Source organism: Mesocricetus auratus, unplaced genomic scaffold (genome assembly GCF_017639785.1).
Source record: "Mesocricetus auratus isolate SY011 unplaced genomic scaffold, BCM_Maur_2.0 Super-Scaffold_100676, whole genome shotgun sequence".
NCBI lineage: Eukaryota > Metazoa > Chordata > Mammalia > Rodentia > Cricetidae > Mesocricetus > Mesocricetus auratus.
The window spans coordinates 80466824-80481607 of record NW_024429266.1 but is presented as its reverse complement, the minus strand read 5'-3'; positions in this window follow the sequence as shown (position 1 = coordinate 80481607).

The window sequence follows — 14784 nt, the reverse complement described above, 5'->3', positions numbered from 1 at the left end:
CCATGGATACCAGCCCAGACTACTATACCCAGCAAAGCATCACTATAGGTGGAGAAAGCAAGTTATTCCATGACAAAACTAGATTCAAGCAATACATATCCACTAACCCAGCCCTACAGAAATTTTGGAAGGAAAACTCCAACCCAAGGAAGTTACCTACAACCAGAAAAACATAGGCATTAGAGATTCCCTCTCTACCAACAGCCAAAAGAACAAAGGGATGAAATTCCACACATAATTCCACCAACAACTACCATTGCAAATCGAAGAAGGATGAACAATCAATGGACATTAATATCCCTCAACATTAATGGCCTTAACTCACCCATAAAAAGACACAGGCTAGCAGAATGGATTCAAAGATAGAATCCTTCCTTCTGCTGCTTACAAGAAACACACCTCACCCTCAATGACAGACATTACCTGAGAGTTAAAGGTTGGGAAAAAATTTTCCAATCAAATGGACCCAAGAAACAATCAGGGGTAGCAATCCTAATATCTAACAAACTAGACTTTAAAACAAAATCAATCAAAAGAGATGAATGAGGTCATTACATACTCATCACAGGTGAAATCCATCAAGATGAAGTGTCTATCCTGAACATATATGCCCCAAATACAAAGGCATCCACATTCTTAAAAGAAACATTACAAAAACTTAAATCACACATAAAGTTATAGTGGGAGATATCAATATACAACTCTCACCACTAGACAGGAATATCAGACAGAAACTCATCAAAGAAGCAAAGGGTCTAATAGAAGTAATGACCCAACTGGGATTAATAGTCATCTATAGAGCATTTAATCCACATAAAAAAGAATATACCTTCTTCTCACAACCACATGGAACATTCTCAAAAATCGACCACATACTTGGCAACATATCAAACCTCAGCAACTACAAAAATACTGGAATAACTCCATGCATCTTATCAGACCACCATCCTTAAAAATTAGAATTCAACAACAACACAAATTGCAAAAAACCTACAAACTCATGGAAATTGAATAATGCACAACTGCACCATACCTGGGTCAAAGAAGAAATAAAAAAAAGAAATTAAAGACTTCTTAGAATTCAATGAGGATGAAGACAGAACATACCCAAACATATGGGACACTTTGAAAGCAGTGCTACAAGGGGAAATTCATAGCAATAAGTGCCCACATGAAGAAACTGTAGAATAGTTATACTAGAGAATTAACAGCACATCTGAAAGCTCTAGAACACAAAGAAGCAAACTTCCCCAGGAGGAGTAGACCCCAGGAAATAATCAAATTGAGGCCTGAAATCATTAAATAGAAACTAGGAAAACAATACAAAGAATCAATGCAAGGAAGAGTTGGTTCTTTGAGAAAATCAACAAAATAGACAAACCTTTGTCGAAACTTACCAAACAGTAGAGAGTGAACATGCAAATTAACAAAATCAGAAATGAAAAGGGGGACATAACAATGGACTCTGAGGAAATCCAGAGAATCATCAGGTCATACTTTGAAAACCTGTACTCCACAAAATTTGAAAATTTAAAGGAAATGGATGACACCCTGGATAGCTATCACTTGCCAAAATTAAATCAAGAACAGATAAGCAATGTAAATAGACGTGTAACCCCTAAGGAAATAGAAGCAGTCATCAAAAGTCACCCAAACAAAAAAAGTCCAGGTACAGTTGGCCTCAGTGCAGAATTTTACCAAAAATTCAAAAAACTGCTTATACCACTTCTTCTCAAAGTATTCCACACAATAGAAGCAGAAGGGTCTTTGCCAAACTCTTTCTATGAGGCTTAAATAACCTTGATCCCCAAGCCACACAAAAACAGAACTAAGAAAAAGAACTTCAGAACAAATCCCTCATGAACATTGATGCAAAAATACTCAATAAAATACAGGCAAATCGGATCCAAGAACACATCAAAACAATCATTCACCACGATCAAGTAGGTTTCATCCCAGGGATGCAGGGATGGTTCAACATAGGAAAATCCATCAATGTAATCCATCATATAAACAAGCTGAAAAACAAAAATCACATGATCATCTCACGAGATGCTGAAAAAGCCTTTGACAAAATCCAACATCCCTTCATGATAAAGGTATTGGAGAGATCTGGGATAACAGGGACATACTTAAACATAACAAAAGCTATATAGAGTAAAACAACAGCCAACATCAAACTAAATAGACAGAAACACAACACAATTCCTCTAAAATCAGGAACAAAACAAGGCTGTCCACTCTCTGCATACCTTTTCAACATGGTATTTTAAATTCTAGCCATTGCCATACAACAACAAAAAGGGATGAAGGGCATACAAATTGTGAAGGAAGAGGTCAAACTTTCACTGTTTGCAAATGATATGATAGTTTACATCAATGGCCCAAAGGACTCTACCAGGGAACTCTTACAGCTGATCGACACCTCCAGCAAAGTGGCAGGCTACAAGATCAACTCAAGAAAATCAGTAGCTCTACTATATACAGATGATAAAATGGCTGAGAAAGAAATCAGAGAAACATCACCCTTTACAATTGCCACAAACAACATAAAATACCTTGGGGTAACACTAACCAAACAAGTGAATGACCTGTATCACAAGAACTTTGAATCTTTAAAGAAAGAAATTAAAGAAGCCCTCAGAAAATGGAAAGATCTCCCATGCTCTTGGATAGGAAGGATCAATGTAGTAAAAATGGCAATCCTGCCAAAAGCAATCTACAGATTCAATGCAATCCCCATTAAAATCCCAGCAGAATTCTTCACAGACCTTGAAAGAAAAATAATCAATTTTGTATGGAAAAACAAAAGACCCAGGCTAGCCAAAACAAACCTGTTCAACAAGGCAATATCCATAAGCATCACCATCCCTGACCTCAAGCTCTACTTCCATCAGCCACTGAATGAAGTTTCCCATGGCCAGAGAGTCTGGGAAACAGAACTTCATTCAGTGGCTGATGGAAGAAGAGGCAATCTCCCTCGGCTAAGTACGGAGCTGAACTCAAGAAAGCCAGTAACAGAGAGGGAGGACTGATGACCAAATGGATTAAGACTGGGATGGTTTAACCCCCTAAATACCTGACCTTGTGGGAACACCAGACCTTGAGCAGAGACCCACTTTCCTTCTGCCTGGGAGTAGGCCATGCAGCAGACTCGACAATTGGAGGTCCTACCAAGATCGTGAAAGCAAGGTAAGAGGACGGGGTCGTCCCTTTTGCCAGCCAGGGACAGATGGAGAAAAATAGGAAAAGAAACAATGAGAAATAGTCCCTGGAAGTTTAAATTACAGTATCACGTAAAAAAGTTGCTTGAAGAACAGGGGACTACAACCATGGCAGGCTTTTTAAAATGGATTGAACAAGGGAGCCCATGGTTCATTACTGGGGAAGGCTTAAATGTCCCAGATTGGGAGGATGTTTGCTATGATATTCAGAGAGCCGGTTGTTGGTGGCACACGCCTTTAATCCCAACACTCGGGAGGCAGAGATATGAAGGAATGAGGCCATCCTGGTTTATAGAGCAAGTTCCAGGACAGCCTCCAAAAGGATAGAGAGAAACCCAGTCTCAAAAAAAAAGAAAAAGAAAAGAAAAAAAAAGAAATGAAAAAAAGGGTAAAATAAGAAATAAAATAAAAAATCTCCAGTCTTTTGCCTGATCCACTGAGGTCAGGAAAGCAAAGGGGAACTGAGAGATCTAAAAGGCTGGCCAGTAAGGCTATGCAGATGTGTTAAAAAGGGGTACAAAGCTAGGGGTACCGGATTAAATCTCCAGGCCTTCGCCTGACAAAGGTCAGAAAAGTAAGGGGACCCTGAGAGATCACCCTAGGTTGGAGGGTGGATTGGATTAAATCTCCAGGCCTTCACCTGACACCAAGGTCAGGAAAGAAAGGGGAACCTGAGAGATCACCCTCAGTTGGAGGATGGATTAAAAGTGGGTAAATTAAAAATTGGTAATGGTTAAAAAAGGAGGTACTGGTATTAAGTAAAAGAAAAAGAAAAAGACAAAGGTATATGGAATGAAAATTTTTGTTTACATTTAAGTTCTATTTTGTGAGTCATCTCTAAAAACTTTTGGCCAAAAGGCTGGCCTTTCCACTTTGCATCTACAGAGTTACAAGGAGTAGGTACAGCTCTACCCCATGACTGTAGCTCAAATGGAGGAATGATAAAGAACATACAGGACTTTTTAACCCTTTTATTTCAAGGATTTGCTGGAGTTGTGCTTTTACATAGATTTCAATTAAGGGAGCTTCATTGCAACAGACTAATCATGACCTAGGGAAAAAGGATGACTGAAAGATGCATGTATGTTCTGAATGTATGGTGTGGCCACACCGGTATGTATGAAATGTGATTGTGAATGCGTGAGTGTGAACTGCTTATATGATTAAAAGGATACTTAAATCCCTTCAAAAATAGTTAAAAAGCTACCTAGATTGCTTTATATATAGCCAAAAGGAACATCCAGCCAGTCTGCTAATGTTTTAACAGAAAAATTTAAGATGCAAATGAGGCCTTGTTAGCTAGTGAGAGCTCTACAGGTTAGATTGGGAAAGACTGCTCACAGACTTCGAATAATTTTCAAAAGTTATTTGGACACAGTATAGTTTACAATCTTTGAGTGATTTTCAGAAGTTTTTGGGAAATATTCAAAGGATATGTCCTTTTTAATATACATCTACAAATAATCTAAGTAGTAAGCCCAATTTACCTAGATAGTTAACCAAGGAGGGTAGACAAATCCTTCTACTGTTATGGCCCAGCTTCAACAGTTCAAAAAAATTTTTTAGAAAATAAAAAAGGGGAAATAATGCCCCCAGTCCCCACATGACTCATCAAATAATACACTCCTCATTTAAAAATTTTATAATGTGAATGCCAGTGAGCTTCAGACAGATTCTGGCATGATGGAACTTGAGCAACCATTGCTCAGGTCAAATGGAGACATCCATGCACTAGACAGTGGAGAAGACCCTAATTTGGGGTCGAGGGCATGTTTGTGTTTTCTTGCAGGAAAAGAATAAAGCTTTGGCAGCTGTCAGACCATGTAGTGAGATGCATGGAGCAGAGAAAAACTGGACCTGAGACCATGGGAGCCTACCTAAGCCAGTTTGAGTGAGATCTCCTAAATCAGTGTTCCTGACCATTGATGTCATCAAATCTAGAGCCCAAGAAAGAAAGAAAACAGTCGGTTCGAGATTTCCAGTTTCTCAACAGACCTGCTGCATCAACCTTCCGGACCCATGAGTTTTCATCTTAAAGCCAACAGAGAAAAAAGCACCCATTTAAAGCATTTGGACATTGGTATGGACTATGATGAGTGGCAAAAGCCTCTTTTCAGTATTTGAACATGATATGGTCACTTGAAATATCAGACTTGATGGTTCCTGTTTCTGGAATCATGACTAGGCCAGTGTATTTTTCTGGAGAAATGCAACTTGTCCTAATGCGACAACTATTGTTCATATTTTTCATAATGCTACATGTGTAACATCAATGATTATGCCCAATGTATCTGTGCAAGTGCACTTTCTAAATGGTTTCCTGAGCAGATCTTGAAACGATTGTAAACTTTATCAAATTGTAAATGTAAATCACATGCGGGTTACCCTTATAACAGAATGTAAATCACGTGCATGTTACCCTTGTAACAGATGAAGGCTGGTAGAATGTTATGGCCCAGATCTGGTGATGGGTATGGTGATGGAGAGGCGCTATGTCAATGGGGGTCCTGGAAATGGTGGCAGTGGCAGTAGGCATTCTGGCTTTATGCAGAGCTCAAATGTGCCTTGTTCCAGAGGCAAGAGATCCGTAACCAAGTATTTCTTAGCTTAGCCCATGGCAATCCCGATAGCCATGAAGGTTGGTTACAGATGATTTAAGGTTGGGGTGTCTCCGACGACGGGCAACCTGTGGGGAAGAACCCTCCCACCTAAGACAGGGGTTCAAGGTCCCCCAAAGACGGGAAAGGGAGGGTGACCCTACTTGACCTAAGCCAGGAGTGCCTCATTTGAAAATAAAAAGGGGTGAATTGTGGGAACACCAGACCTTGAGCAGAGACCCACTTCCCCTTCTGCCTGGGAGTAGGCAGCTGTAAGACAATGTTTAGTAAAAACATGTTTACTAAAAATGATACAATAAGTTCCTGGAAAAGGCCTTCCCACGGAAACCGCCCTGACATCGACCTTGTCCAAAGACTAACCGCACCTTCAAAACCCACACACATCCACCTCTGGTGTCAGGGGAGAACCAGCCAGGGTAGAGGAGAGAGCAGAAGTTTCTCTGGTGGGAGCCTTTCTTAGGGAGTTTTCTTCAACCTTTTTGGAGCCTGCTTAAAGGTTTCTTTATATCGTTGAACGAGTCTCTGTGTTGTCAATCCCTGACACCCTCCGCACGTTCTCGGACACAGGCCGAAAAGCAGACGTGACATGACTTGACAAAGGTTAACTCTTGAATCCCATGCATCAGCCTGGGAATACAGCATGGGACTGATCAAGACCCCCTGAATGTGAGTGTCAGTGAGGAGGCCTAGGTAATCTATTGAGCCTTGGGCAGTAGAGCAGTAGTCATCCCGAGTATACACATGGACTTTGGACTCCCATCCAACAATGTGAGGTGCACTCTCACCCTGAACTCTTGGGGAAGGGTCTAGGCCCTGCCCTGTATGAAATGACAGACTATGGACACCCCCATGGAGGGCCTCACCCTCCCTGGGGAAATGAGGGGATAATGGGGGGTTGGGGGGAGGGCAAGGAAGGAGAGGAGGGAAAGGAAGAGGAACCTGGAACTGACTTGTGAAGCAACCTTGTTTCTAATCTAAATTTAAACTTAAAAATAAAAAAAATAAAAAAAGAGTCATGGGTCTGGATTGAGCACCCTGTTTTCTGCTATACCCTTAATATTGGACACCCACTGGGACTCCTCTTGTTTATTCTGTTGTTGCCCTGTGTCTCATATTGTTGCCCTGCTTTATTTCTGCAGTACCAGCCCCTTGTTGTGCCCAAATAAATTGTAGATGTGGTGGATATTGAACATAGTCAACTCATAATCCTGATTCTGGACCTGGGTAGTGTGAGAATCTGTAAGCCTGCCAGATCACCACTGTCTTCACTACCAGGATGAGTTCTAAGGCATTGCCTTTGTGAATCGGCTCCTTACAGGGAAGAGCAAGGGTTGGGGCCCATTCTCCTTCATTAACATCCTCAGGGTCTCTCCTGTGCCTATACCTTCAGGGCCAGGGCTGCCATGTTGCTCAGATGAGGTGCAGAAGTACAGCAACACCTCTCACAAGTGCAGCAGCTGGTGAGGGAGCAAAAAGGAAATGATTTACAGAACCAAGTTTCTACAGTAAACACAAAGAACTTGGAAAAGACAAAGGGTAGCAGGAAGAGTACAATGGAGGGGAAAAGGAAGGAAGGAAGGAACAAGAAGCAAAAAATATAGTGAAGAAGGGAGTGAAAGAGGGAGTAATGGGAGTGAGGTAGGAGGAAAGAAAGTAAAGAAAAAGGGTCCAAAAGTTAAGATGTAATTTGCTTCATATTTAGTTCACTGGAGAATACAGGGATCCTTTGGCCAGCAGTAATAATGGATGTGGGAAGCATCTACCCTATTACACATTGTTTTAATATATTTACTGATCCAGAATATAGCTAATGATACAGCAAATTGGTCCTTTAGGTTACACTTGGAAACTGAGGTTGGCTTTGAGATTTTCCTACTGATCCTGCTCTATTTACAAATGTAGTTCAAAGTTCCTGTTTATGTAGCTGCCTTCAACTTATAGGAAAACAGTTACCATATTAGAGGATAATTCTTATTCTTTAGAAAGTAAAATGGGTTATATTTTTATATGTTTTATTAATTTTCTTATTTTTAAATTTAAATTTAAAGTAGAAACAAGGTTGCTTCACATGTCAATTCCAGGTCCTTCTCCCTTTCCGGCCCCTCCTCCCATGCCCTCCCACCAAGCCCTCCAATATCCCCTCATTTCCCCAGGGAGGGTTAGGCCCTCCACGGGGGTGTCCATAGTCTGTCATTTCATCCAGGTCAGGGCCTAGACCCTACCCCAAGAGTTCAGGGTAAGAGTGCATCTCTCATTGTTAGATGGGAGTCCCAAATTTATACCTGGGATAAATACTGATCTACTACACATGGCTCAATAGGTTACCTAGGCCTACTAACTGACACCCACATTTAAGGGGTCTTGATCAGTCCCATGCTGGATTCCCAGGAATCAACCTGGGATTCAAGAGCTAACCTTTGTCAGGTCAGCTGTTTCTGGGGGTTAAACCAGCCCAGTCTTAAGGCCATTGGTTATCAGTCCTCCCTCTCTGTCACTGGATTTCTTGAGTTCAGGTCAGTGTTTAGCTGTGGGAGTGTGTCTCTGCTTCCTTCAGCCATTGAATGAAGGTTCTATTTCCCAGACTCTCTGGCCATGGGATTGTAGGCTGGCACTCCCCAGATCTATGTCTAAAATCCATATGTGAGAGAGTACATGCCATGTTTCTCTTTTTGTGACTGGGTTACCTGGCTCAGGATGGTTTCTTCTAGTGCCATCCGTTTGCCTGAAAATCTCAGGATTCCATTGATTTTTTTTTCTGCTGAATAGTATTCCATTGAGAAAATGTACCACATTTTCTCTATCCACATTTCGGTTGAGGGACATCTAGGTTCCTTCCAAGTTCTGGCTATTACTAATAATGCTGCTATGAACATAATGGAGCACACATCCTTGTTGTATGAATGGGCATCTTTTGGATATATGCCTAAGTGTGGAGTTACTGGGTCTTGTGGTAGGTTTATTCCCATTTTTCTGAGGAATCTCTATACTGATTTCCAAAGTGGCTGAACAAGTTGGCATTCCCACCAGCAATAGAGGAGTGTTCCCCTTTCACCACATCCTCTCCAGCATAATCTGTCATTGGTGATTTTGATTTTAGACATTCGGACAGGAGTGCGATTGTATCTCAGAGTTATTTCGATTTGCATTTCCCGGATGTCTAAGTATGTTGATCACTTTCTCAAGTGCCTCTCAGCCATTTTAGACACCTCTATTGAAAATTCTCTATTTAGTTCTGCAGCCCACTTTTGAATTGGATCCTTTGGTGTTTTGGAGACTTGCTTCTTGAGTTCTTTGTAGATTTTGGAGATCAACCCTCTGTCAGATGTGGTTTTAGTGAATATTTTTTCCCATTCTGTGGGCTGCCTTTTTGCCTTGCTGACTGTGTCCTTTGCCTTACAGAAGCATCTCAGTTTCAGGAGGTACCATGTATTAATTGTCTGTGCTACTGTTGTTATGTTTAGGAAGCTCTCTCCTATACCAATTCGTTCAAGGGTACCACCCACTTTCTCTTCTAAGATATTCAGTATGGCTGGATGTATGTTGAAGTCTTTGATCCATTTGGATTTACGTTTTTTGCATGGTGATAGATATAGATCGATCCGCATTCTTATACATGCCATTGGATTATAATTATAATTATATTTATTTGATTATAATTCTTGTTCTTTAGAAAGTAAAATGGGTTATAATTTTTTGTTCTCGTGATCTAATCAAGTTTAACTCCTCCTCTGCTTAATATAATTTTTTGATGAGTGGACTTGTTAAAGAAATTTCTCTGGGAATACTGTATTATACGGATTCATAGAAAGTCAAATGGTATATACAATCAATTTTTGGCCAAAATCAGAAATTAAATTTCTTAAAATTAGGCTTATTAATGTTCTCTGTGATCCTATTTGCAAAATTAGGCAAGCTGAAGCACAACATAATAAAATAATCCATTGCAGTTTGATATTAAATCCTTGAAATAAAAATTATAAAATGTGCCCGGTATTTTCAATCACAGCAAAGGAAGAAGGGCAAGCAGACTTCCGACACTGTGAACCATAATTGAATTACATAGAAGCCAAGCATGGGGAAATCAGAGTTCTGTGAAAACATTTCTCAGAAAGTGAAATTAATACAATACATTTTGTTGAAACTGTTTAGTACAAAATGTGATGAAGTCTCCATTGCTCAACAGCATCTGTTCATCTTTATCCTCACTGAACCATTGAGATCCATCTCCTGCTTCTGAGGAGGCATCTGCAGCCCCTGGGGAATATGGAAAATTGTTCAATTACTACATGACTGAGGTGAGAAAAGACTTCTGCCATTCTCACCGGAATTTGTTATGAGTGAGGCAGAAAGAAAAGCCTTACCAAGTTAAGCCACCATGAGTTTGAGCATGCTTATCACAGCATTTGAAGATGTTAATTGTACCACAAAGCAAATTAAATTAGAAAAATAAGTAGTTGAATATGCTTTAGATTACCCCAGTAGATATCAACTTCATGACAGAAATTAACTGTAAACAATTTAAGTTTAGTTTTATTAATATTTCTCAGTTATTTGAGTAGTGTACAGAAACACATCCGTTGGTAAAAATAATGCTCTTCAGAAGCAAAGATCAAAGATTATATTTTTTGAGAAAAGTTAAACACTTGCCTGGATGTAGGGACTGCCCTCCATGGAAAATGATATCTAAATCTGCCAAGGTCAGTCTGAGGTGTCATCTCAGGTGTCAGGTGTCATTTACTGCACAGGGTGTTGATTAATTATCAGTTATCTATGTCCAGGATTCTATGTGATGATCCTGGAATATGAGAAATTTGCTAAGAGTAGGTTTGATTCACACTCCATTTAGATTGGACTGATAAAAATATTTCAGCTCACTGATCTGACAATGACCAACATAATTAAGCCAATGGTCCTTGGAAATGAAATTACTTAACATTATTTACAAGGAACATAGAAAGTACTTGTGAGATGATAATTTAATGCTTTCTTATTATTGATTTATGGTTATATATTATTTGGTATTATTGATTTGTGATTATTAAAACAATTGCTATTTACTTATCAAGATATGGTAGCATTTTGAATTGACATCTCAGTGTTAAATATTATGTATGGTTATTACTCAGAGAGGTTTGCATGTTTCTCTGTGCTCTATGATGAGAATAATGTGTGTGTTCACATGGAATTCACACAGAAGCTCTTTCAGATGACTGAAGTGTGCATCTAAAGAGAAAGAAGAGCACATAGTTTTGCCATGAAACTTACAGAAAGAAGTGTTACTAGGACTGTCATTGTAGCTCAGCAGCAAGTCGCTTGCTTAACATGCACCTGGGTAGTTCATGGAGAAAAGAGTATTTAAAAGTATTACTTGTTAATCAGTAGCTGTTCATAAGAAAGTGAAAAGATGACTGAACATACCTAAGAATGGAAGTTGCTATTCTCTTTGGGTACCCTTCTCATGTAACATTTATATAACCAGCCCTGAGCTTAGAGCCTATCCAGCCAACACTGTACATCCTCAATGACCTTATCAGGATTGTTCTTCCTCCATCTTCCAAATCAGACACTTCAATTTCTTCCCTGCAGCTCTGATCCCATTGAACTCTGCTCCCTAAGTCTGAGAGATATTCCAAGTACTCTTACATCTAATTGTTGGCCTAGATGCCACATTTATTTCTGGAATAAAATAATTTCAATCATTGAAACCATGTTTTAAATATTTCATTGGAAAAATGAGCTTTAGGAGGGGTTAAAGAAAGAGTCCATTCCTTTTAAAATTTTGCTGTATTTTATTTTGTATTTTGTGAAAGGTCTCATATATCCAATACCAGCTTTATGTAGATATGTAGCAAGAAATGACCTTCCACTCATGATCTTAACACTTCTTAAATGCTGGGATTAGGTTTTTTTCTGGTTCTGTTCAATTTATGTGGGTTTGTGGGTTGAACCTGGGGACATGTGAATTGTATGCAAATACTTTACCAGCTGAATTATATCCTTGTCACAGTAATTTTTTGAAGAAAATAATTGGGACACAGAATGTGAAAAACCACAGGGAGCTTAATCTTACTAAGATTTTTTCCTATATTATTAATTTTGAGAAACATTTATATATAGAATACTTTCCATTTAAATTTATTTTTAAGCATTATTATTACTATGTGGGTATGAGTGAGACAGGGACATAACCCCAGAGAGGAAGAATGACAGAGAGACAAAGACAGGCAGAACCACTGAGAAAAGACAAACAAAGAGAACACATGCCACAGTGATCATGTGGAATCACAGGTAACAAGATAGCTGCTTTTGGATGTCAGTTCTAACTTTTCACTGTGAAATCCCAGGATAAAAGAACTAAAGCAGTCAGGTTTCCAAAGGAACTGCCTTTCTCACCGAAGCATCTCCTCCATCCTCCAGTTGATGTTGTCATCTTATACATCAAAAAGTAATGAATATACTACTTTTGGTATATAATATTTGTTAATTGCCAGAATAAGTAAAACATAGTATAATACTGAGGACAATGTGTCCATTCGAGAAACTTAGTGTTTTGAGAGAGAGTGAGTGCTAAAAGGATGATGTAGAAACAAAGCCACACAAAACATGTTTAAACAGATGAGTGTAGTGACTGAAGAGAATACTCAGAGGTTAAGAGAACATACTGCTCTCTTGCAGAAAATTCAAGCTGGGTAACCAGTGTCCACAACAGGATGAACACAAATTCCTATAAAGCCATCTTCAAAGAGATATGACATAATGGGGACCATCAGCAATGTGCACATGTACACATATAGACATATGCAAATGAACACAAGATAATTCCTCAAAAATAAAATAAATAAACTATATATGAAATGCATGTAAATTGTTGCATACTACCATTTAAGGCTGAATAAGTATCACACAATATATGTGCAGAGGGAGACATGGAGTAGCCATCAATTGCTTATACATTTTAATATTTCATTTCAGAACAAACAAGAGGAAAAACTTCAGGGAACCTACGAAAAAGAACTGAGTTCTTCTAGCAGAAATCTCAGTACCAACAATCTAACAAAAGTTTTACACTTCCCCAAAGTTGTTTGCAGCAGTCTGATAGTCAGTGATAGATTGGTTTGGGCTCAGACAACCTGCACACAGAAAGATCCAATCAAGATGAGAAAAACTGAGAGGGAAGCTGAGCCACCTCACTCCATTACATACTGGAAATTAAATTATTCCCACCTGTATCTCAGAAGAATCTCTGAAAAGGATAGAATGTCTCTCGTGATAAACAGATGGTGTTATAGAAGCTTGCTCAGGTCAAATATTTGGATATAGTCCAAATAATTATATTTCATTCTTAAATGAAAACTTACCTATAGGAGACCTTAACTAAATGAGACACTATAATGCTTTGATGTAATACATCACATTTTATGTTGATGATATGAAAAATCATTTTATACATATATTACTTGTATGCTTCATCCTAAAAATATCCAAGAATATTTTTTAATATGTATAGACAATTTCACCTATATCCAAGTCATTCTTTAGATGAGTCAATTATACCGTGCTTAGTAGTATTCCAATTATTAGATGAATTAAGTAAAATTAAGAAATTTAATAAGAATGTAGAAAGAAAAGGACACAAAATATGTTTTAAAAATGATGTAATAGCTAAAGAGAAGGCATTAAAGTGATATAACCACTGCTTCGAACAGAGAGAAATCATACCTAATATTAGAAATCCAGCCAACTATCAGGACTAGTAACTCAGCTAATACCCAACTTCATTCTAAACTTGGTTTTAAGCTCACAGATAAGTGTAGCCCTTGCTCTTTATCAAGAGAACTATTCTTCAATGATTGGAGATCACTATAGAAAACCACAACCAAATAGAACAGCAGAGTTGCGGAGACCAGTGCCAATAGACATGTTCACAAACTATTCTTACAGCAAAGTCTCAAAAATCACTGCAAGATATGAGAAAATTTATTACAGGAGTTTTCTTTTAGATTATGTCTCATATCATTGTCTAAAGCTACACTCCTAAAGTCTCACTAATCTGAGTGTGCAAATGTGAGTTGTACAAGAGCAGTAAAACCTACATGCAGAATTAGATGGCAAACAACTTCAAACCTAGAAAACAACATCAGAAAAATATAGAATTCTTTGAGTTGGGTAAATAGATTTTTGACTGTGAATGTCTCACCAGGTGGTTATTCAATACCGAACAGTCAGCTCTGAAAAATAAGTAAAACTGATATTATACAATCTGAGGAGACTACATAAAAATATCTATATGTAAATATCTATATTTATGTATTTAAGAATTGTTACCACATAATAAACAAGACCCCAAATATACAGAATAAAGAAAGAGTATTAAGAGCAGCTAAGGAAAAAGGTCAGCAACATATAAAGGCAAACCTATCGAAATTACACCTTACTTCTCCATGGAAACTCTGAAAGCCAGAAGGTCCTGAATAGATAGTCTACCAACACTAAGAGACCATGGATGCCAGGCCAGACTACTATACCAAGAAAAGATTTCAATCACTAAAGATGGAGAAAACAAGATATTCCATGACAAAACTAGATTCAAGCAATACATATCCAATAACCCAGCCCTACAGAAAGTTCTGGAAGGAAAACTCCAAAGCAAGGACATTAACTACAACGAGAAAATCATAGGCATTAGATAATCCCACCTTCCCACTAGCCAAAAGAAAAAAAGGGGGTAGAATTCCACGCATAATTCCACTGCCACCAACCATTCCAAATCAAAGAAGGATGAGCAATCAATGGTAATTAATATCTGTTACTATAAATGGTCTTAACTAGTCATAAAAACACACAGGCTAACAGAATGTATTCAAAGGCAGAACCCATCCTTCTGCTGCATACAAGAAACACACCTCAGCCTCAAAGACAGACATTACATCAGAGTTAATGGT